At 44.2% G+C, this 25,634-nt stretch overlaps 1 protein-coding gene across 6 annotated transcripts in view; it reads left to right on the forward strand.

Moving 5' to 3' along the window:
* Positions 1–24,565: 24,565 nt before the first annotated feature.
* The window catches only part of Osbpl3 (oxysterol binding protein like 3), a 172,530-nt gene continuing 171,461 nt past the window's right edge, over positions 24,566–25,634 (forward strand). For 3 of the 6 annotated variants that reach the window (XM_076913345.1, XM_034519571.2, XM_076913343.1), the window contains exon 1: positions 24,566–25,002. The gene's annotated coding sequence lies outside the window, so the exon portion shown is untranslated. The remainder of the gene's footprint in view (positions 25,003–25,634) is intronic. The other 3 variants (XM_034519572.2, XM_034519573.2, XM_034519574.2) reach the window with 3 other exon arrangements.

A 25,634-nucleotide genomic window follows, 5' to 3' on the forward strand; every position in this document is an offset into this window, starting at 1 on the left:
CTCTTCCCAAGAATCATAAACTAAAATCAAATATTCTTTCCAGAAGCTACTTTTGGTCATGGTGTTTTATCACAGCAGCAGAAAAGTAGATAATAATAATAATACATGTAGATAGTACAGGAAACTGACTCCATGGCTTCTAGGATCAGAATTGTCTACCCACACAGTCTATCTGTCTTCAAACTCTCTTATTTTTCATTATATTTTAAATTACTTTTAAAATTAAATTTCTATATGTTTTTCTCCATATATTCATAGTTTTAGTTAATCCTCCTCCCCTCTTCATCTCTATTTAAACCTTGTCCTCTCCAGTTTTCTCTTCCGTTACTTTTGTATTATTGGTTTTTTATGTTATTGTGATAAAGTACCACAACCCAAAGCAACTTGATGGGGGAGTTTTGTGATGGCTTCTTGTTCCAGATGAATAGAGACCATCACAGACGGGAAAGCATCACCGTGGTAATGGAAGCTGGGAGACGGCTGATCATGTTTTCATCCACACAGGAAGCAGAAAGTGAGAACAGGAAGTGGGCCAGGGCTATACGCACTTAAAGCCCTCCCCCAGTGATGCACTTCCTTCAGGAAGGCACGGTCTCCCAAAGGTCCCATAAGTTCCCAAACAGTACCACCAGGTGGATACCAAGTATTCAGTACATGCACCCATGGGGGGCATTTCTCAGTCACACCACCACAACTCTCACATCACATGTGGTCTACCCTCTCCATTACTCTTAAGGCCTCTTCCTCTTCCCTCTGCCCCAAAATCTCTTCCCAGCTTCCAGAGCTCTACAAACATTTCAAGTCAAATACACAAACTCAAAAATTGGAAGCTATGATTCACGTAAGAGAGAGAACATGTGGCATTTGACTTTTTGCAGAACAGCTTCTTAAACCTGTAGTGTGCAAACCCATATGGGGTCATGTAACTGAATGTGAGAACTAGAAAAAACTGGCAACAGTAAAAGGTTTCTCAATGTACAGAAACCAGAGATTAATTCAAAATTAAATGCTTAGTGAATCTGAGGGGTTTCTGACACTGCTGACTTTAGTGCAGTCTTGGCTCTGAATATACAATATGCACACTGAGCTCGCTTCGTGCCAAGTAATAACAACACACTTCCCTGAAACACCTCAGCTCAGATCCACACTATGTTGCATTGTAACCAATAGTATTTTTACTGCCCATTCAGAGTTTCTGCTCTCACAGAAGCATGGTGGTTCAGTTATAGACAACATTCCAGTCATGTGGCTGTCAAAGTAGTACATCTTTGGATTGGATTGTATTAGAATGTTTGACTTTTAAAAATTATTCTTTGAGTTGCTGACTTGAGTTTCATTAAAAATAAAATGATCCTCCAGTGATTTTGGCTTGAGATTTAGAGTAGAAAATTTTAAGTTCTGCTATAAAGGACCTTGGAGAAAGCCCTGTCCAATCAATACATGTCTGTTCTTGAGATGCTCTGTCTAGGCTTTGGACAGGTATGTGAGCTGCATTTTTAAAACTTTGGGGTAGGATGGCCAGGGTTAACATCGGCCAGGTTCCCAGTTCTATCCACACCATCCTATAGCACAAGGAGCTTATATTATAACTGAAGTATCTCTCAGAACCATGTCCTAACTCCTCAGATATTCATGTCAGAGGAAGGGAGCTTTGCCAAGTGAGATGCTCATGAGTTTGGTGGCTGAGAAGTGACTCAACCTTGGAGACTGGGATTCAAAACCATCTCCACTCTTCGTTCCCTGGATGTATAGTCAGCTCCACACTTATGAAGGCTTCCCTTATGCTAACTTCTCCTTGCCCAGACCCTCCAATAAAGCCTACTGTGTCCCCAAAATAAAAACAGTAAATAAGCAAGCATTTAAAGTGGCAGTCTGGAAGGTATCAACTTGTCTTTCTTTCTCACTTCCAGAATTTCACAATAAAGATGAAAACTAAGAGACAACACAGCACAGAACAAATTCAGTCAGCAGTGAGACAGAAGAGTGAGGTCAGCTGAAGGTCTGTGTGTGGGAGACTGAGCTGCAATGTTGTCTCAAGCTAGTACTATTTTGATGATGTAAAGAATGAGATTGTTTGGCTAACTGTTCCTGTGTAAGGCCTATAGTCTGCCTGGTATACACATCTGCTGTGGCATTGCCCTAAGGAGTCCAAGCAATCTAGTATGAGATCGTAAATGTCCTATAAAGTTAAGGAACTGCACGTTCTCTTAAATTGAGTTATATTTGCATAAGTAGTTGCAAAATTTGAGAATTAGAAGTATCCTGCCCTCCTCCAAAAGAAAGAAAGAAAGAAAGAAAGAAAGAAAGAAAGAAAGAAAGAAGAAAGGGAGGGAGGGAGGGAGGGAGGGAGGGAGAGAGAGAGAGAGAAAGAAAGAAAGAAAGAAGGAAGGAAGGAAGGAAGGAAGGAAGGAAGAAAGAAAGAAAGAAAGAAAGAAAGAAAGAAAGAAAGAAAGAAAGAAAGAAAGCAAAGATGAAAAAAAGATGTTTCTAGTTTAGGAAGCTTTCATAAGGAAGGCCCCTAAGTACTAAACAGAATTAATGAAAAACAAAAACAGTTCTCAGTGCAGGTTTCTGAGAAGTCTGGACTGCAAGAAAAAAAAGCAAGTGTGAAAGCTTACAGTTAGGAAAAACCGAGGGGTTAGCTGTGTTGATTAGAACTACCAACAGTGGATTGTCAGAGAAAATGAAACAGTGGCTGCCCAGCCAAATATAAACCAGGAGGCAAGACATAAAGCTGTTTTCAGCCACACAGGGATTTAGAAAACTGACCTCTGCTGGCTACTCATTTTGGCAGCACTGAGGTTTGAATACAGAGCCTGGGGCCTGCATTCTAAAGACCAAGATATGTGTGTCCCCAGCTCTGACTCTACACAAACAATTACTTAAAAGTTGAAGTTGCCACAGCCAAAAATAAATGGAAAGGTGTTTGATTCAAGAGCTAAGAAATTATTCCAAGGAAAATGAAGATATCGTGTTGAAAATCAAGCCATGGTAATCCACAGCTGTGATGTTCAACAGGCACAAAGGTCGAACCACATGTGTGAGCCCCGCATGTGAGTGTAAAAGTGTAATGAAATTATAAATTGTGATTGAAAACTTTTCTCTCATAGCCACATTTAAAAGATCAAAAGAAACAGTTAAAATTAAAATTAACAATATACTTTATTTAACCCACTATATTCAGAATATCAAGCTTAGAGTTCAGATGCTTTTTGAGAACAACAAGATGTAGGTGGGGAAGAAAGAATACCTTCTCATCTCCTTTGCTGGGTGAGTCGAGAGCAAGATAAAAATCCTGACAAAATGTTAAGCATTATTGTAAAACATTACAGACAAGTGGACAGCCTACCAAATAAAATGCAAAAAACTGAGGAGAAAATAAACTAGAAACCATGACTGATTAAATAAAAGAAAGTAGGGGCTGGAGAGATGGCTCAGTGGTTATGAGCACTAACTGCTCTTCCAGAGGTTCTGAGTTCAATTCCCAGCAACACATGTTGGCTCACAACCATCTGTAATGGGATCTGATGCCCTCTTCTGGTGTGTCTGAAGAGAGCAATTCATATACTTAAAATAAATAAATACATCTTTTTTAAAAAGTAAAAAATAAAAAAGAAAGTATAGCCTATACATGTTGGAATTCCATGTGTTAAAATGAGTAAGTTCTGTGATAGCAGTAACCCTTGCTCACTGACATTACGACTTTGTGTAGTTTTTTCTTCTTGAGAATGGGATGAACCTGCTGTTTCTCCTGTAAAGAACAGAACATCACGAGAGCTTTGGGCTATCATTTCCAAGACTGGGTTACAGAACAGTTTTGGATTCCTTCTTGGAAAGTGTTCTCTCTCTCTCTCTCTCTCTCTCTCTCTCTCTCTCTCTCTCTTGCTCTCTCTGTCTCTCTTGCTCTCTCTCCACCCCCACCCCCACCCCATTTCCTCTGAGGGAAGCCAGTTGCCATGTCCTTTCGCAACTCTGTTGTCAGAGAGGACATAGGACAAAGGATGATTAAGGTAGCTAAGAATTGAGAAGGCTAAGTTGATGTTGAGAGCCCAGTATGTTATCTGTCATGAGCAGGTTGTGATAAGGTTTTAGGGTCCCTGTGGGGAGAGGAGCGACAGGTCCTCTCCACTCAGGAATCGTATACAGGATTGACTGTGAGATGGTCAGTTCTCTGAGAGGGGAGAGAGTATGCCAGAGACAGAGGTTTGATATTTAATTGCTCTTTAATAATGCACAGCAAACAATATATTATCACCAATGCTGAAGCTATTGTAACAACGAGGTATTGCCACATTTCCTATGCATTGACTCTATCAATGTCAGCACAGTTAACAAATAATAAATTGTTAATTTACCAAAGAAATAAGTATAACAATAAGTACATTATTAATTGTGGGTTATACAACCCGAGTCCTTATGACTGCAGTTTCCAACAGCTCAGGTCCGGAGAGTGCTTGACCACGAAGTTGGAGGCTTCGGTCTCTCTGTTGTCTCTTTGATGACCCAGTGCAGAGTGTTCAGTCTCTTGGTTGCAAAGGAGGCCTGAACAGAGGATCACTCTAACCAGTCATGGCTACCAGTGTGATGGGATCACGCTAGGTAACCATAACTACCAGTGTGATGAAGTGCTCCGGCCAAGGGCTCCTCTTTTATGCTTGAATTGGGGTTACTTCTGACGTACATGGCAGATAACTAGATGTGTCTAGTTATCTGTGGGCTATGACTTCATTACCGATGGTTATCACACTTATTCAAAACAACTTATTTTCAAAACAACTTTTAATTATCAAAACAACTTCTGTTATCACAGCACTTCAAACAACTTCACTTCAAACTTGTTTTCTTTCCTATTACAAATATGGAGTCAGCTCTGTTAAGGGCCTGCTCCTTACAGCTGACTTCATGACAGGCTTCAAATTGGTAGTTCAGAAGACGAGGCCTAAATCTCTGTTTCTAACAACTGAGCAAGTCCAAGCAAGTCCAGGCCTCAGAAGCTGTCTTGCCACCTGGCCTGAGGCAAGGACAATGGGTCAGCAGCAGTTTCCAGATTTCCTCAGCAGCAGTTTCCAGACCTCCCCAGTAACAGTTTCTGGCTCCCATGTCCTGGTAATGGAATGTTCCTAGAGATGGAGCAAGAGAAAGACAAGCACCTACCTCAGAATCCCCTAATGTTCTTTAAATCAGGCCTGTGAGCTCACTTCATTGTCTTTCTATCTTAGTAATGGGAGACCCCAGCATGCAGGACTTTGGCAGAATAAAACACTCTTTGCATTTAAATCCTACGAATTGTGAACCCTTACAGAACTACATAAGGGAGTTTGAAAGACACTCCTGCTTCACTTCCAGTAGCTTTAGGAAGAAAACTCAGCCTCAGCCAGCAGTTTGGCTATGAAACCTGAAGCCAGGTCTCCCAGGAAGCAGCATCGGAAAGCTGCCAACAGTAACCAAACAGTAGTAAATACAACTTTAAACCACTAACTTTGGGGCAATTTTGTAGACAGCAATTGTGGTGAACTGAATGAGCATGGCCCACATAGGCTTACATGTTTGAACACTTGGTCCCCAGTTAGTGGAACTGTTTGGGAAGGATTAGGAGGCAGATGTTCTCAGTGGAGGAGACGTCTTACTGGGAGTGGGCTTTGAGGCTTCAAAAGGCCGCAGCAGGCTTAATCTCTCTCTCTCTCTCTCTCTCTCTCTCTCTCTCTCTCTCTCTCTCTCTCTCTCCTCCTCCTCCTCCTCCTCCTCCTTCTCCCTCCCTCCCCCTCTGTCACACACACACACACACACACACACACACACACACACACACACACACACAACCAGTTTCAGCACCACGCCTGTCTACCTTCCACCATGATAATCATGAACTAACTAACCCTCTAAAACTGTACACAAGCCTCAAATTAAATGCTTCCCTTTATAAAAGTTGCCTGATCATGGTGTCTCTTTACAGCAATGGAGTCAAAACCAAGACAGAAATTAGATTCTTGTCCTCCATTCTGCACCAAGATCAGGGGACTGTCCACTCAACCTTACCATCAAAGTTCCCTCCCCCCTCAAAGAAATCTCAAAACCATTTCACAAGCCCAGGTCTATGTCTTTACTGTTCATTTTGGTAGTCATCTCATCTTCTCCTCCTGACTTTATCTGGGGAGCCTGACCCTTACATCCTCTGCATGAGGAATGTCATGTAGTCCCTTTCTCCTAATATGAATCTGCCTGGCAAGCACCTGATGCCTCTCCATGAAAATGAAGCATTCCCAACACCTTAAGTCTCAGCCAATGTACACTGACCTGAAAAAACTCAAATTGTATATGTATGTGTGTGTGTGTGTGTGTGTGTGTGTGTGTGTGTATGTATGCAAGCTGTTTCACTGAATACTGTCTAAAAGAGTTGTAACACTGAGGTCCTTGGAAAAGGCTCCCCATCTTTCTCCACCCCCACCCCTCACATCCCCACCCCTCAACTCCCGACATTCACAGCCAGACTGAGATCTGAACTCTAATTCATCCTTTCTGGCTTATTTGTGCAGCGGCACCTGGATATCTCAAGGGAAGAAGCAGGACGTGGAACCACAAGATTTCTCATGTGGAACCTTCAAAGGAGCTTGAGAAGCATTTCAAATGGTGGGGAGTCATCTTTAAGGGAGAAGTATGAGAGTCAGAATGCCTTTTAACTAAAGATTAATTAAATCTTTAGTGGATAGATTATATTTATTTGAATTCATCTTTATATAGAGACTATGGGAAATAGAGTTTATTGGAGTGATATATATATACATATATATCATATTTATATAATGTAAATATATGCAAATATTTAAGTAGATTATAGAGCCTAGTAAAGGCTTTCTATTTTATGTCCTCCTGGGTGGAAGACTCACTAGCAAGCCTAGACTGATAACAAAAAGATAAAAGTGCTCTCTATTAGGGTTCTCTAGAGGCACAGAACTTATAGAATGAATCTCTCTCTCTTTTTCTCTTCCCAATATATAAAGGGGAATTTCCTGGAATGACTTACAGGCTGTAGACTACCTAATCTAACAATGGCTGGCTGTGGATGGAAAGTTCAAGAATCTAGTAGTTGCTCAGTCCCTCAAGGCTGCTATCTCAGCTGGTCTTCTGTAATGCTAGAATCCCACAGTAGGCTCCAATGCCAGTGATGGAATGGATGTGCTAGAAAGATGAGGACAAGCAGGCAACGGACAGAACCTTCCTTCTTCTGTTGTCCTTCTATGGTTTCTAGCAGAAGGTAGAGCCCAGATTAACGGTGTGTCTTCTGGCCTCAAGATCTGGATTAAAGGTGGTTTGTGTCTTCCCATCTCAATGTCTGGACTAAATGTGTGTGTCTTCCTGGCTCAGAGGTCTGGACTAGAAGTAGATTCCCTCCCTTCAAACCAAGCAAAAAAAAAAAAAATCTTTCACAGGTGTGTTATAACTTTAATTTTTTTCAAATCCTATTTTTAATGTTGGTTCTTAAAAGCTTTCACCTGCCTTGTAATCCATCTTCCACCAGAGGTATTGGAAAGGGAAAGATACTGGGACGGGGGTGGGATGGGGGAAGTGGACCTATTTAGAAAAAAGGTTCTTTGGAGCAACTCCCATCTGTGTTGTCTGGAAATCTGCAGTTCAGTTCCCAGGTTAGCAGGCAGCAGCAACTCGATCCACTTGCAAACACTTCATGGATACACCAGCAGTCTAGTTTGATAGAGTTGGGTTAGCAACAGTGGTGACACAGTCTAGCAGAGACAGCCATGCCTCAGCCTCTGCTCAAGTCATCAGGAGGGACCAAAAGGAAAAAGCAGGAGGAGTTCGTGGCTGTCCCTCTCTCAGGGAAGTGAAGATCAGTGAAGATCAGCACAGATGAGAAACCCACAAGCACTGCACAGCTAGCTGTGCCAGCAAGCCAAGCTCTGCCTCCTCACTCTGTGGAGTCATATTTATATCCTCCAAACATCACGTGTCCTCCACGTGCCTTGCCTCAGCGCGTGCATCAAATCAGCCCGAGTCCTTGGTAACAGCAACAAACTGCAGCACACCACCAAAAGATTTGGATTCTTTCTATGGAGTCCTGACAAATGCAGCTCAACGATGCAATGTAAGGCATTCCAGTGTTTGCATGCTGTTAGCAAAGAGGCCATCATCACGAGTCCTCTCATGTGCTTGCTTTAGCAGAACATCCTCTCTCCTGTGTCAGCTTCAGTGAAATGTTCCTTTCTGTGTTTGCCTCAGCAAAACACCATCCAAACAACTTTCCAAAGAACCCTCAATTTTCCACTTCAGTGTGCCCTCCCTTTCTGGATTGTAGTTCATTTCAGATATAGTCAGGTTGATAACCAAGAATAGACATCACAAGTTCTTTCACTAAAACCCCTGTGGAATGTTGACATGGCAGCCAGAGATAGGACATAATTCACATTGAGTGGTGTGACGTGAGACAGAGCCAAAGAGAAGAAAATGGTAGTTCCCTTGGGTGACTGAGTGGCCCCTCTGTGAATAGATGTGAAGATCTGGAAGCTTCCTGAAAACTCACGGGATTGTGGGAAAGCAGAGAGCAATGGCTCCAGGCCTGTGACGGCTAGGAGGTGAGGATGCCTCCTTTCCAAGGTGACTTCAGTCCTGCCCACCCCGAAGAGAGTTCTGGAGAGTATCCAAAATGGGTCAGTTCTAGAATTTGGGGAAGCAGGAGCTCTTGGATAGTCCCTAAGAGTATAATCAGTAAAAACAAGACAATGTTGTAGGGAAGGACTTGGGATTTTTGCTTCTGAGGAAGTACCACTCTACATCTTCCGAACGTCTCCCACCCTTTGCCAGAGAAAATGTGCAAAGCTGCAGGGAGTTTAGCCTAACTTTAGTTTTTCAAACCTTATTTTTAATGATGGTTCATAAATGCTTTAACCTCCCTTTTAGCCAACCCACCATACGTAGTGGAAAAGAAAGGATGTGGGGGAAATGGACCTGCTTTGAAATGGTTCTTTGGAGCAACTCCCCATCTGTGTTGCCTAGACATCAACGGTTCAGTTTACAGGAGTCAGTAGCAGCAGCACGATCCACTCACAACCTTCCACAGATATGGCAGCAGACAAATTCAGTAGAGCCCCTATAGCCAACATGATTCAGTGATAGTGGCACAACCTAGCAGGAACAGTCAGGTAGGAGAGATTCGAACCAGCAGGGACATTCAGAGCAGCTCTCCACTGTGCCTCTCTTGAGGAAGCGAAGATCAGCAAAGACTCAAGACCAACAAGCTTTGCGCAGCCAGCTCTATAGGCAAGCCTAGCTCAGCCTCTGTCATGGTACCTCGAGTTTCTTTTGTACTCCCTCCAAACATCATGAGTTCTCTACAGGCATTGCCTCAGCACGTGCATCTGTCTCAGCTGCCATCACTCTGCCCATTAGCCTGAGTCGGCAGAAGCAGCAAGAAACTGCAGCACATCACCAGAAGATTTTTGGCATGTTTCTCTCTATGGAGTCCCCCAAAATGGAGCTCAAGTACTCAGTGTAAGGCAGACAGATACATGTGTGTCATTAGAGAAGAATCCTCCATCACACATCCTTTCTCATGCCTGCTTTAGCAGGATGTCCTTTCACCTGTGTCCACTTCAGCTAAACGTTCCTTCCTGTGTTTGCCCCAGCAAAACATCCAACAGACTTACAAAGAACCCTTTAGTTTCCACTTCAGTTTAGTTTCTTCTGAAGTAACTAACTATTGCCTGAGCATCTCTCTGGGTCCCAGTGTTGTGCTAGGAGCCATGGGATTTGAACACACTCCCTGCAGTGTATGTCCTGCTTACTGGTTCTTATGGTCGGTTGAGGAGAGATGACATGTCCGGTGAGCAGTTCAAGACAATGTTGGCTCGGACACTTTTTTAAAAACTGACTATCATAGATTATAGCTGAGTAATCCAGGAGATGCCTCTCCCACCCCCCTCTCTCTTTCCTTTTTGTTTTTTTGATCTTGCTATGTTCTCCAGGCCGTGCTCTAACTCACATTCCGTTTGTGTCAGCCCAACACAGAGCTGAGTACAGGCGCCCGATACCAAGTCCAGCTCACTCACCTGTTCTGTAAGGAAATTATCATTGAGAACTTTGTGTGTCAACTCTGTAGTGGGTCCATGATAGGAAAGAAATTTAGCAAATGTCAACAATGGAGTGGGCCTGTTGTAATCCTGGTACTCAGGAGGTTGAGGTAGGATCTCAGGTTTGAGGTAACAAACCTGGGCTACATGGAAAAACTCTATAAAAGAGGGGGATGGGAGAGAGGGAGGAAGGGAAGGAAAGAAGGAAGAAAGGAAAGAAGAGAAATCCATTAATCAAATATAGAGGAGGTAGATACACAGTCATCAAAATAAGCATTTTCCTGGCAATAAGGAACAACTTAGTGCCTGAGGCTATGCGAGCCACCAGCCATAAGATTCTGGCTAAGTATGTTCCATGGTCTCTGCTCCTCTGCCCAAGCACAGCTAAAAAAATCACAAAATCATAGGCACAGATAGCGTTGGTCTCCTAAAACTCCCCTTTCCCTGCCAGCCTGTGGGGAGGCGGAGGAGTTCCATGTCAGCCTTCAGATTCCAAGAGCCCCAGTTTAAACCTGCACTGCCACCTTCTAATATTACTCTGTGGCACTGGACAAGCCTGTGACCTCTCTGGGACTCACTTTCTCCACTGTAAAATGGGGAAAAACATGTTGATTTGTTTTTTTTTTACATTTGAATTATGAAATTTTTCTTGATATAAGAAAAAAAGTGAAATATGTTTGTGAAAGAAAAAGCCAGAACCTTCGGCACTTGTGTTAAAGGAGCATTTGAGGAAGAAGTTTCGGGCACATTTGCTGTGTGCTTTGGCAGCAGTCTGGGGATGGGAGTGGGGCTCTTAAATATCCTGAGTTTCTGGAAAGCCACAGTCAGGCTTTCTGTTCCAGGAAGAGTGACGTTAGATGCTTCATTACATCCAGTAAGTCTATTAGCCTCTGTGTCAGTGCTCTCTGGAGATGGCTGGCCCATCAGAGCCATCAGATTCTTGGCTCTCAGTAACTGCTGTCTCTGACACTCACCTTAATCCTGAAATCAAACTGGGGCCAATAAATCTACAGGATTTTGATGAGCTCTTTGGAAAGGAGCTGTGCATGTGCAAGTGACCCATCCAATAGGGTGGTCAAGGGAGTCCAGCACCCTCCAGCTGGAGGTCAGAGTTATAAATGGAATGAGGTTTAGATGCCCTACCCTTCGGGCACCCTCGAGCTTTGCATCAAGTTCTGAACACCAGTGTGTGTGTGTGTGTGTGTGTGTGTGTGTGTGTGTGTGGTGTGCCACTGCATGCTTGTGAAGGTTAGAGACAACGGGTAGGAGTGGTTCTCTCTTTCCAACATGGTAGCCGCAGGGATTGAATTCACTTCAGCAAACTCTGCCTTTGTCCTTACCAGCAGGGACATCTTACTGGCCTTCTCCCCTCCTTCACATGAGAAGATGAGACTCAGAGACATCAAGTTCAAGGCAGTATGGTACTTTTCTTACATCATTTTTTTTATCTTGTGTGTCTGTACGTACATATACCCATACATACCTAGGTGCACATACGGATGTCAGAAGAAAACTTGAGGAAATTGGTTCTGTCCGTTCACCTTGTGGGAGGATAGGATTTAAACTCAAGGCTGTCAGGCTTGGCAGAAAGTACCTTTACCACTGAACCATCTCTCTGACCCATGGCCAATGATATGACCAGTATTAAAAAGGACATTTCTCATCTTTGGCAGTATAGATCAATAAGTGTGGTGGGAAAAAGTGGTAGGATTTTTAGCAACATTCCTCTTCCCCCAGTATTTGTAACCCAAAATGCCTCCTATGGGGGGCAAAAGTGACGTTATGCAGAGAAATACTTTTAAAACCTAGTCTTTCTGTCTCCAAACCCTTGATCATCTACTACTGTGTTGCCATTCACATGTACCATATACTTTATTTTAAATAAAGGTGCAGAGGGGCAGTGAGTAGGGCCAGGTGTGACAGGTGTGAAGCTCATACAGAGTGTGTGGTCAGCACCCATCCCACACAGATAACATGAAAGAGAGATGCAAGCAAGCTTTCTCTTTTAAAAAATTAAGTCATATAGTATTATCAGAAATCGGATTCAACCTAACTGTGAATTCTGTCCATTTTATTTGTCACTATATTGTGATCCTCTCTGAATTTTGTTTTTTGTCTTTTAGGGTCTTCACTAGGCCAATTCACTCCCACACTCAATGCCCACTTGTTTCCTGGTCTCCCTAAACTTCGCCATAATCTTGTTAAAACCAGGCACTATATGTCCTGAGCCAACGGGGCCAAGCTCTCTGGGATGCCGCTGTGGATATCTCTGCTTGTTTGCTGACAATACAGACTCTCCATGTTTTCCAGTACAGATAGATACTGTTTACAGATGTACCGTTCCTCCCGGATGCAAAGGCAACAGTAGGCTTATTTCTTGCCTATTACTAATATATGAGTAAGTATTTTAAAGTGTATAACTACTTCAATTTTCATTCCACCAGGGAAAAAGAACTGACAAGATGCATGGCAAAGTAATGAACACCATTAAAGAGTCAGGCTGTTCTGGAAAAATCAGAGTAAATGATCTGCATTGATCCATATGACAGCTAATATCAAGTGCTTGGGGTATCACTAGTCTCAACAGAGGGGCCCCAGAAATGAAAATACACACTGGGTTCCAAGCTCACCATTAAAAAAACAAAGATTTCTTACCAATCAATCTATTGAATTAGTTATATGCTAAAATAATATTTTGAATATATTTTACTATTTAAAATGTTATTAAAATATTTGTTTCTTTTTGGTTTTTGGAGATAGGATCTCACTGTGTATCCTTGGCTGGTCTGGAACTAACTATGTAGACCAGGCTGGCCTTGAACTTACAGAGATCTGCCTGCCTCCCCCCCCTGAGTGCTGGGATTACAGGCATGCACCCCTGAAACCAGCATGTTATTAAAATTTAACAGGGTCAGTGAGATGGTTCAGCAGGTAAAAACATGTGCAGCCAAAGCTAATAATCTGATTTGATCTCTACATGGTAGAAGGATTGTCTAGACTTCTGCACATTGGAAATCCACACATATACTTTGATCTATGTATGTCCCCCACCACAAATTAAATATATTACATTTAAAATTAAAAACAAAACTTTAAAACATGAAAATATAGTAAATATATAGTTTTTTTTTTAAACGTTGATTGGTATTTCACCAACTTGCTGTACTTCACCAGCCTTTCCTACTGTGACAAGATATTTGAGGCTAGGTACTTCATAAAGAAAAAGAGGTTTGTTTAACTCACAATGGCTGGCTTCATTGATTCGTGGCAGACGGCATCATAGTAAGAGCATAAGAGAGGGGAAGCGATCATGGGACAAGATAGGGGGCTAGAAAGGGTGCCTGGGGACAAACTAGGGTCCACGAGAGCTTATCTGTCCTTTCAGTGGGCGTGTCCCTAATGATGTAAGAACCTCCCATGGGCTGACTCTAAACACTGGCTCACTGGAGACTAAGCTTTCAACACCTAAGTCTTTGGGCTCACACATCCAAACCAGGACACATGTCTTAGAGTGTACTTTCAGCCTCCACACAAGCTCCCTTACTTACATATTTCCTAAGACATTGCTTCATTTCCTTGGCAGAAGCCCTGAGAGTCTTGCCTTGAACATGTAGCCAAGACCTTCAAGACTTTGAAAATGAACCTGCTGAGACTGCTCTTGAGAAGGAAGGCGCAAACTTTACTATTCAAGAGATCTTGTGTGTTGACAGACTACACATCAAGTATGGAGACCATGTGCAGAGAAGAGATGTGGGCCTCTGCCCTTACAAAGGTTCACTTGCACACTTGGTGTTTGCCAACATCTGGGAACACGGAGGTAGGGAGGCATCCTCCCATTCCTTAAGTGCTGAGAGAGCAGTCCTAAGTGCTTGTGTAAATGACTGCTTTATAACAAACATCTGCTTCCCTTCTGCATCTATTATTTGAATGCCAGGTTTTTGTTTGTTTGTTGTTTGTCTTTCAGACCCAAACCCTAGCATCTACAGTAGAAGTTTTGTCTTTGTTCATAGCTGTTTTGAGTATGCAGGGGCATGTGCCCCAATCATGACCAATAAAGCATGATGATGACCAGGTCATGAGCTTCAGAACAAGTCTTTGGCTTGTATGGTGTGGCTCACAAAAGGTCGTTTCATTTCTTCTGCCTCTGGATATGACTATGGTAACTGCCAGATCTATATCACATCCAGACTGAAGAGGAAATCACCTGGGTGAAGTGGACAGAGCAGGAAGACGAACTTGGGTCCCTGATGATGTGTTTGAGCACTGATGTGAAACAATACTAAGGTCATTACAGTGATAGACTTCACACTATGTGCCTTAATTGTTTCTCTCGTTGCAACACAACTGTCCTTGCAGACAATGGGGATATAATTATAATACCTGCCAAGTGAATTTAGTTAGTAGTTTTTGAGGAAAATGTACTTATGCGTTTTTAAAATAAATCATTTATGGGATGTTTTTCACAGGAAAAAAAAAAGTATGTTCAAATAGAATTTGTAATTCCATAGGAAATATATAGTTGATACCTAAATAAATATACTATGAAACATGTCAAGTCAAATGAGAAGCCACGACATAATGTTGGTGTTAGGTGAGTTGTCTTATACAAATGCTATTCTGAGCTCATGTTATTTAGGACACAAGTTATTTCAAAGCCCTCAGTAGAGTCACTTTCATGTCCTATTGTTCAGATTTGGAGCATACATTCACTTGAGCTTAGAGCAGTCACAAAAAAAAAAAAGAAAGAAACAAAACAAAAAAAACCCACCACAAAACACCCACATGACAAAGGTTTGAAGGTCTGGGCCTTTTGGAGAGCCCGAGTCTCGTGCTCATGCTGACGACTCAGGAGTGGTGTGGTTTAAGGTGTTGGACACAGGTGGACAGTGCAGAAGAGCTCCTTCAGTTTTTTAATCTTGAGTACACTCCTAACGACTTCCTTTCACTCTTAGTTAGGAGCTATGTAGGCTACCTCCTCATGAAAGAAGTAGGTTTGCTATGGGGTAAACAAACAGGTTTTTTGACAGTCAGTAGCTCACTGTGTAAAGTGATATGTCACTGTGTGATATGAGAGAGGAGGGGACAGACCATAGATTGCCACACTGCTGTAACACATCAATAGAACCAGGGCACAAGCCATGTAGGAAAGGCTATGGCTGTGATGGGTGTGCTCTAAGAGGCACAGACCCCAGAGACTTTGTCCCAGGATTGCTTTTCATTGCTGATATGCCTTTCCTGATATGCCTATTACATAGCCTGATGATTCCTGGGCATCAGCCCTCCGTAACAGGCAAATTTCCTGCAGATCAACAAGAAGATGAGCTTTCATGAATTAATGAGGTTTAGATGTATTATTGACTACAGAATTCCTCAATTGATTCAAATAACTTCAGGAAGAAAGTTTGAGATAGTTTTAGTTGTTTTGCCAGAAAGATGTAATAAAGTTGTGATCAAGAATAGAATGCGCCCCTCTTCATAGAACAGTGAGTAAAGGCTGCACAAGTAAAGGAGTACAAAGAACTTTCATAAATTACACTAAGAAGAGAGATAGGCTTGGGACAGATCTGTGATCAAACAAAAGCCTTCATTCTAGGTCAGGCCCAAGGATGAAGCCACAGGTGTGAGCTATGATAAAGCAAGGCCATGTGAAACTATTGCTGTGAACTTAGAATGAGCTTATAGAATGAAACACTGCTTTGAACTTATTCTTGACATCTTTCTGTAACTGTCTTTTGTGTGACATTTCATCTGTGAGGTCATTTTATAAAGAACTTCTGTCTAAGAAGGTATAAAAAGGCTGAGAGAAAAAAATAAAGTGTGGCTGTTGGGGCTCTGCTCCATCCACCATATATATATATATGTGTGTGTGTGTGTGTGTGTGTGTGTGTGTGTGTGTGTGTGTGTGTATGTCTGTCTTTTTTATGTACATACTTACATATGTAGGTATATGTGTATTTGCAAAATTGGTGAAATGGACAGTTGGGCCCTGCTGAGTGTGTGTGTGTGTGTGTGTGTGTGTGTGTGTATGTGTGCGCGTGTGTGACTCTTTCTTTATCCTTTCTCTTTCTCTCTGGCTCACAAAGAGTTAATGAGCTCCAAGCCTATTGCCTCTTGGCCAGCCAGAGGCCCCCTGAGTTAAAGAGTAAAGCGCCCAAGTAACTTTCTTTTCTCAATCCCTTGCTGCTGTCAACAGGAGCCAATTGCCAGAAGCTATCAGTTTTTGGTCCCCAGAACAGTAAGAGAAAGTGTATGGCAGAGGTCATTAGCCTCTGGTCTGCCTACTCTGTCCCCACCTCAGAACCTGGGTGTCAGGGCTGGACCATGACAGAATCAGGCCCCAAGAAAACGATTTCAGCTCTGTAGACACATTCCGTCTTTTAAATCAGTCACTTCTTTCTCGGTATTTCTCTAAGAGGAACCAGTGGGAAGATGATTGAAATAGAGATTAATTAAATCTCCTTGGGAATCTACCTTAGCTGATGGTTTTCTGCTTTCAATTCCAACTTACTGTGAACTTCATTTGAAAAAGAAGAAGGGCCAAGAGATAGTTCATCTGTCTGTTAAAGAGGATTGTCTGCTCTTCCAGAGGACCGAGTGTTGACTGCCAGCACCCACATAGCTGCTCACAACCATCTGTGACTCCAGTTCCAGAACATCCAATGTCTTCTTCAGGCCTCTGGGGGCGCCAGGCATTCAAGTAGCGCCCAGATGTGCAGGCAAGCATGCATGCAAAACATATAAACTAAAATAGTAAGTTTTATTTTTAAATGAAGAAACAAAGTTTAAAATGCGACACTAGTTGCTTAAGAAAGGACTACTAGCTGGAAGAGGCAGTGTTCCAATCTAACTCTTTGTATTAAAAGTGTAGATTATTTCTAGGGCGGCACAAGTTTGCTGATATCATGTCCCTTTTCGTGCTTATCACAATGATCGCCTTGGCAAATTTATGACTTTATGTTGATAAGCATGCAACAGCAATTAGGAAAACTTATATACTATCAAGTTAAAAAGAATTCATGGGTGCTTATCCTAAAATTATATCTATGTGGAAAAATAGTAGAAGGAAACACTGAATAATGGAAGAGATTTTTGTAAGTGACATTTTATAGGCAATTTTATTCTATTTGACTCATTGGGGTTTTGTTTGTTTTATTATTGTTTTGCTGTTATTTTGCTGTACCTTTTTTCAGTAAGAATAATACACATGTAGTGGTCCTGGGGATTGAAGTAGGGTGTTGTTTTGCATGGCAGTCAAGTACCGTATCACTGATCAGTATTCTTAGGCCATTTTTACTTTAATTTTGGGGCAGTGCTTTTGTAAATTGCCCAAGTTAGCCTAGAACTTACGTCCTTACTGCCTTAGCCTCCCAAATATCTGAGATTATGGGAGAGCCTGACACACCACGTGAGGCATGTGTGTGAGCACCTGTCCCTGGGTGTGAGCACCTGTCCCTGCGTGTGAGCACCCGTCCTTGTGTGTGAGCACCCATCCCTGAGTGTGAGCACCCGTCCCTGCGTGTAAGTACCAGTGCGCATCAGTAAAACTGTACTTCAGAATCAGTCCAGAAAACCCCACTTATTTCTTGAAGAAAAGGACTCCAGTTGTTGATACAATTTATAGCAGTGGTTCTCAACCTTCCTAGTGCCATGACCCTTTAATACAGTCCCTCATGTTGTGGTGACCACCAACCATAAAATTATTTTGTTGCTACTTCACAACTGTAATTTTGCTACTTTTTTATGGATCATAACGTACATACATACCTCATATGCAGGATATCTGATATGTGACTCCCTGCCCAAAGGTGACACAACCCACAGCTTGAGAAACACTGGTCTAGGCTAAGTGCACTCTCTTCACTGGCACATTTATTTGCAGTTCCAAAAACTCAGTTTATTGTTTTACACATTTATAAGAGCAAGGGCATCACAGTTTCTTCTTCTGAGGAGCTAATTTCATCTGAGCCTGGCATCCTGGTTCTGGGGGTCAGCAGGGGACTCATGCACAAGTTACAGGAACCAGGGGCCAAAGCACTTTCTTTTGATGGAACCTTATGTCTCAAGAACACTGTGGAGAAATGAAGAGACCTCTGCAAAGGTGCCACCCACTTCACAGAAAGGTAGAAGTAAATACTTCTGTAGGTTTCTAGTTTTTGTCCCTGTAAATAGAGAAAGGTCTGTGGGACTAGTGGGACAGGCATAGACAAAGAAAACCACCTCTTCAGCTTCTTCTTATATCCCGATGGAATTGATGGGGCTCTAAGAAACTGGGACATATATTAAAGGGAAAGGGATAAAATACAAGTCATAACTTGTAACCGTGGCAACTGGTCAGTCTTCAAGGAGACAGCATCTTTCTACTTTCAGCTTGGCTGTGAGAGTCTTTCTAGGACTGGGCCCTGAGCATCGTTTCTTCTAGGCTCGACACGGGCAGCCCCTGCTAAAGGTCACTCCTCTGCAACTCCTTTTATTCTGTGATAAATATTTGAAGGTTAACCTACTACTAGCTGCTGAGGCAGGCACAGGAAGATGAATGTATACTCCATCTGCAAGGAGACAGAAACTGACCAGAATATAGTGAATACAATCTCGAACTGTGGCAGGTGCTATCAAAATAAACAGGCGGACCCCAAAGAAAACAAACCTCCCAGTCTCAACTGAGCAATGACAGGCGGTGTGGGAGGACTTCTCTGAAGAAAGGATGACTGACGGAGACCTCAAGAGTGAGTCACCCTTCACAAAGGGAGAGAAGGAATGGCACATACTGGGTATCGAGAGAGAACACATGCAGGACCTGTGTCAGGAAATAACAGAATGTGGAGGCAGGCCAGTGTACAGAAGGGAAGAGATGGAGGGCAAGTGAAGGGGGAGGGCGCCTGGTCATGCAGAATCCTGAGAACCACTCACAGAGTGTGTGCCTTCATCCTGAGAGCAACAGGAAAGCTGTGCAAGAGTTCTATGATTGCAGGTGTCTCCCCCCCCCCCTTTTAAACATTTGCTTTAGAATAGAGAATGGCTTATAGGAGTGTCTTGATTACTTTTCTATTGCTATGATAAGATGCTATGACCAAGACAATACAGAAAGGGTTTATTTGGGGCTTCCAGTTTTAGAGGGGTTGTCTTTGACTAACATGGTGGGGAGTGTGACAGGAGGCAGGCATGGTGCTGGAACAGCAGCTGAGAGCTTACATCCAAGACAGACAGGAAAGAAGAGAGAAGGAAGGAAGGAAGGAAGGAAGGAAGGGAGGGAGGGAGGGAGGGAGGGAGGGAGGGAGGGAGGGAAGAAGGAAGGAAGGGAGGGAGGGAAGGAGACTGGGCCTGGGATTTAATCAGGGGACAAAAGTGCTTGCTGTTCAAACCTGAAATCTGAGTTTCAGCCCCAAAATCTACGTGAAAAGCCAAACACTATGTCCTGTATTAACAATCCCAGGACTCCTATAACAAGATGGGAGACAGAGACAGTGTAGTAGACCAGCTCAAGAACCAGCCAGCCTGGACTACATAGCACAAAGAATGGCCCTGCTTCAACATGGTGGAAGGTGAGAAACAACTCTTGAAAGTTGTCTTCTAACTTGCACATGCATGCATGGAACATGTACACCAGCACTCAGTCTCATATAGCTCTCTCTGTCTGTCTGTCTCTCTGTCTGTCTCTGTTTCTCTGTCTCTGTATCTCTGTCTCTCTGTCTCTCTTTCTCTTTCTGTGTGTATGTGTGTGTGTCTGAAATGAGAGATGCTATGGTTTGGTTCCTTCAACTTGCAGTACTAAGATTGGATGTAAGACCTTGCGCATGGCAGGCAAGCACTTTTCTAACAGTTTTATCCCCAGCTAACTCATTCATTTCTGACCCATTCCCTCTCACGAGTCCAGGCAGCACAGAGGCCAGAAAGATTAAGAATTGCATTTCCAGGCCTCACTTGCAGCTAGATTTGCGGATGTGACTTGGAACGTATATGCCAGATCCATTCCCGTAGAGCGTGGGTCTAGAAATGTTATAATAAGGGGACGGCAGGATTTGAAGCACACATCCTGCTGGTGTGGCTTGTAACAGAAGGAACGTCCTGGCATTTCCACCAGAACTTTCTGATTTCATAGACAGACTCTTGATAGTGCAGGAGTGGCAGCAGTCTTGGCAGCTCCTGTTGGTAGTGCCTGGCAAACAAATGCTTACTCTAGTTGGTGTGGGCTGTCCTTAGTATTTACAGTAGATAACATGATCCCGTGCGTGTGTTCCCACAGTTGGTACTTAGAGATAATTGGATAGTTCAGTCCTGAAGGAGATTCTGTCCCTTTATGTCCCTCTCTTCCTCTAATGTTCATTTTATGTTTGTTCATATAACAATATAAACAAGTATAACGTGCTTTAAAAACTGGTTCTGCCAAACGCTTGGGAGAAAGCTGAAAGCTGCCTTGTTCTAAAGGTGAGCAATCTGGAACATTCCAGAAATGTTAGACATCTGATTTAAAAGATGACTCATTTAGAATTAAAATAAACTTTGACCTTAAGTTTCACAGATAATATCTCTGTACATTAAGCAGGACTTGGATCGAAGCCAGGAACTCTAACAACGTGGCCGTTTCCTTTACAAGGAGAACCTCACTGTAATAAACACAGAGGTTAAATCAGAAGTTAGACACATCAACAAAGCCATTCTGGAAGTTACTCTCTGAGCCTACTCCTCAAAAATAATTCATCTTTTTTTTTTTTTTTTCCTGAGCACATTTTCGGTGCCTCTCTCAGGACAGCTTCAGTCTCTTGTACCTGAGCTCTTGCAGCTTGTACTGGACTTATTTATATACACGTTTGATCTGACCTATGGAGGAGTCTGAAAACACTGAAGGCAAGAACACCCTCTGACCCATTTTTGTATGTCATAAAGTGCCTGCTAAGAATGGTCTTTTATACAAAGGTGGTGCACGGTCTATCTTTGTCTCTTACTAACACTCTTGAACAACAGTTTCTAAGATACAACAAAAGCTACTTTAATACATTTTTCACATAAAAGTGAAGGGGGGAGGATGAGTAGGACACACTTTTTCCCATCCTTCCCTTCTTCCTTTTCTTTTTTTTTTTTGGGGGGGGGAGACAAGTTCTCACTCTGTATAGTGCATGGCTGGCTGACCTGGACTCACTATGTAGACCAGGCTGGCCTTACATTCAGCCTTGGGATGTCAAAGTTCTTCCATTCTGGATGGTCCTTCAGCTTTCTCTTTTCACACTCACACTGTTCTGTCAGGAATAGCTTCCTAGAATGTGGGGTTAAGAATTTTGAGCCCTATTTGAACTTGCTGATAAAGCCAGCTTTGGCTTATTCCTGTTGTCTGCCACGAGTCAGGGCAGGGAGGAGCAGCAAACAAAGTATGTGGGCCAATGCTTGTTCCTCACTGGAAGACAGTGAGCCTCTGCAGGACTGCAGGACGGTGGTTGCTCCCTGCAGGAAGCCAGTGAGGCCAGTGTCTTTTTCCATAGGAAGGTAGTGAGAGGAGAAGCCTCATTTCTGTGGTGCCTATATACCAAGGCACTGCATGAATTGCTTTTACACGATCATATTTAATCCTTAGACAGCCTCAAGAAATGGTATTATTAGGATTTCCATTATGCAAATAGGTTTAGGGAAGCAATATTTGCCCTAGGTTCATGGCCAGAATCCTAGCCCTAGGCACGTTCTGCTACTCTCTCCTGATCTGTGGCATTGGCTATGTGCTGGGCCAGTAGTTTTTGATCAGGAACCCTCCAGGGGTCTTTGGACAATGTCTGGAGATTTCTTGGTTGCTACAACTGAGTAGTTGTTTTTTTTGTGTTTGGTGGATGAAGTGCAGCTTCCAGGCACTGGACATCCCTACATGCAAACAAAGAATTACTGGGCCAAAAATGTCAATCACACTGAGGTTGGTGGGGACTCTGTCTTAGTCTACATGGCAATTGTTTCCAGATTGTAAAACTCTTGATGTAGCCCAATAAATATAATGACTCTTTCCATCTCACAAAGTAGGAAAGGTGATTGCTTAACCAGGAGGCAGCATGGCAAGACAAAAAGCCACGGGCTCTCACGCTAGGAACCTATGTAGTTCTTGTCTCCGCTTCCTTATGACCAGCTTCCTTTACTGTGAAAACATGCGACTTCAGGCAGCATATACGTAACTACTAGGAATTCCAGAGGTTAAAAGATTCAACCAGACCAGGAAGATGCCTCAGGGGGTGACGACACTTGCCACTAAGCATGAATTTGATCTCCAGGACCCTCATGGTGGAAGGAGAGAACCAACTCCTGCAAGTTGTCCTCTGACCTTTACATTTATGCAGTGGCACGAGTACACACACACACACACACACACACACACACACACAGAGTTGATAAGTGTAAAAAAAGAAAAGCACCAAGCCAATGCAGAAAAACCCTGCAAGGTTGTGGAGCCTCTAGAAAGATCAACAGCATTTGTTCAGCTCTTCAGAGAAGACTCTAGAAACTTACTATATGCAACCATTGATCTTTCTCTAGTACATTCAGATCATTGCGCTAAAATAAGACTGCGGGGAAAGCTAATTTTAGGATGGTAACGAGCTTTTGCAAGATAATTAACTCTTCGTGGGTTTCAACTTTAATCTTTCCCCTCTTGATTTGTAGGAGCAGAGCGCCTGGAAGTTTATTTAGAAGAGGAAGTGAAACTGAAAAGACTCGCTGAGATTCCTCTTTCTTTCAGGCAAAGCATTTTGAATATGAACAAATTTCTCATCCTGACTCATTAACTGCCTTCAGTACCAACAGGAACACACAGTCAGCTTGGAAGAAACCAAAGAAAAATCTAAGGACAGGATGCCAGTTTAAACACTGAAACCATAGCATTCTGCCCAACCGTTGTCTACCAGGCCAGTTGGGACAGGCTACAACCTTGCTGGGTTCCGGGTCGCTATGAATTAGGCTCATGCAATACATGCATGTATATAGTTATGCGATTGTGTAATCTGGCGTGTGAACTTTGGAGATGGTCAACACTGTTTACAAAGTCCAAAGGTTGGATTTCCCTGCAGCAAAGACGTTTCTGTGGGATAAAAGGCACGTCTCCTGTAGGAAAGCTAACCGGTCGCAACAAGATGATTTGGAAGTGGGGAGAGGAAGGAGGAAGAGAGCACATCTTGGGAAAGAAGTTACTAGAAGTAAAGTGAGTGTGACTCAGGCACCTGAACTGGGCGTGGGCAAGGTGCCTCAGGCCTGCTTCTCAGTTGATGCTCCTTCCGGTTCGGGGTAGTTTTGGAAGCCAGGCACCATTCAGACTGAGATAGCTACAGCTCACAGCATCTAGAGAATGTGCCTTCTTAGCCAAACTTCCCTGGCCACCTGCCAGAGCCAAAGACAGTTCCAGAGAGCCTATACGTGGAAGGTTCCAGAAAGCAAATATCTAAAAGTATTGAATGAAACGTGGTTCATATAGATTATGGGAAAGAGCCTCCGAAACATTAATACAGGGTCAGACTGACAATGTCAGCCGCGGGTGGCAGCCGGCAGCTGGCATTAAATACATCTGCAGTTCCTAGTGCCCGGAAAGCACTTCCTGAGCCCTAGAGCTGCTGAGTTCTCCTGGCTTTGGGATCCTATTTGAGAGCCTCCTCCCAGAGATCTTTAGGGGCCGGAGCTACTTCCATCACCTCTTCCAAGGCTCTCTGCTGGCGCTCTCTTCGTGCTAACAGTTCTCCAACGTTTTCCTGATTATGCATGTATATCTACTCTCTTTGGTTTATCGTCTGCGTCCTCTCCAAAATGTAGGTTCTGAGAGGGCAGAAACCCTGTGTGCCTTTACCGCAGGTGCAGGGTCACATCTGTTCCTGGCATTCATTATTCCCTGCCCACCGGGCCACCTGAGGCACTGGACTCATGTGCGGTTTGCAAATTGACCTCAAATTATCAGTGGCTGGCATCCAAGCTAGGATTCTGGCAAGTGGGCAGTGAAATCGAATGGGCTTGGACGTCTAGCCAGATGCTCCTGCGTTTCGATCTCAACTACATTGCATCTTCTTTCCTAGCCCATAAACGGAAATTGTAACAACAGCAACAACAACAACACCGTTCTCCCTTCCTGCCTCCTCTGTAACCCCACATAAATCTGGACAACTGCTTCTGGGGGCCAGGTCCCCAGTATCCAAACGCAGTTTCCATTATTTGTGCCTAATCCTCGGCTCGCCACGCATGTCCCCCTTATTTATTCCCAGCCTTTTTCAGTGTTCAAGTGATTATTGCCCGTTAGACTACTTGAGTCCCCTGGAATCTTCTCCTTAAAAGAGCTCCTTCTGCGCGAACCTAAACTTCCTCCTAAGTCATTCAATAAATATTTATTGAGTGCCTATGGGGCGCAGACTACCCCGCGATGCTGGGAGCCACTGCCCCACCCAGCCACACCTACCATCACCCTCCGCCCCTCCACACGCCCTGAACCCTGGCTGGCGTCACGGAATCCGCCTGCAGCTTCCAAGTCCAACGCCTCACTGCCTTTCCCCGGATGACTCCTGATTGGTGGGAGTGGGAGCCACTCTGCTGCCCCCCGCCCTTTTCATGTTGTTCCGCCCCGTGGAGAACTCAGGCTCCTCCTTCTAGCTCCCTCCCCTCGCTCCAGCTCTTCAGCTAATTGTCCGGCGGCGCGCGCCCTAAAGTTCTAGGCAAAGTACTGAGAACTGGTCGCGGGATCGCACGCCGGCCAGTAGCAGGGGACCAGGGACCCCGGCACCAGGAGAGCTGGTGCATGGCGCGGGCTCCCGCCTACCATCTGTCGGCGAGCAGCTCTCGGCGCCCCAGTCTCCTGCGGCTGGTGCTGGAACTGCCGTCGGCTGAGACTTGCAGGGACTCGAGAAGCCGGGTTTGCGTCCTTCCCGGTCTGAATTGAAGCACGCATTGGGGAACCGAGCAGCGTCTCCAGCTGCGGAACACTCAGGTGAGCAACAGGGCGTCCACCAGGCTGGGGTTGAGGTGTGGTGGGGGTCCCGGGAAGGTTCAGGGACGCAGCCAGTCTCTGGGATTCAGAGTGTGTCTGTGGTGGTCCCTGGAATCCTGGGTCCACGGGCAGCCCTGAGACTAGGAGGTCGCCTGCGGTGTAGGCGCCAGTTTTCTGGGAGGAAGCACTCTGTTGCTGCTCACCCTGGAGCTGCGCCCCTGGAGTTACAGCCTGGCGGGGATGGACCCGGGGAAGGAGCGGATCTCAGGAACCTGCGTGCGGGTTTATGAGGATGCCGCTCAGAGGAGCTGTCCCGGGCACAGCCTGGCGCGGTGCCGGGGCGGGAGGCACAGGAAACCTGCTTAATTGAGCCAGGAGAGAGGCTTTACCATATCCGCGAGCTTGGGGCCCGGCGGTGCTGGCACCTCGCTCTTCGGCATCCCCAGCCAGGTCACACCGCTCCACAGTGTCTGCACTGGGACCAAGAACACTCTTCCCTTGGGGCTTCAAGCACTCAGCGGGCGTTTGCTGCCTCTGGCGTCGCCCGTGGCATTGTCTTGTGTCCTTCAGACACTTCTTAACCAGCCGCGCGCTTCCCAGACTGTTGGAGCTGAGAGGGACATAAAAGTTGT

Source organism: Arvicanthis niloticus, chromosome 15 (genome assembly GCF_011762505.2).
Source record: "Arvicanthis niloticus isolate mArvNil1 chromosome 15, mArvNil1.pat.X, whole genome shotgun sequence".
In the NCBI taxonomy this organism is placed as follows: domain Eukaryota; kingdom Metazoa; phylum Chordata; class Mammalia; order Rodentia; family Muridae; genus Arvicanthis; species Arvicanthis niloticus.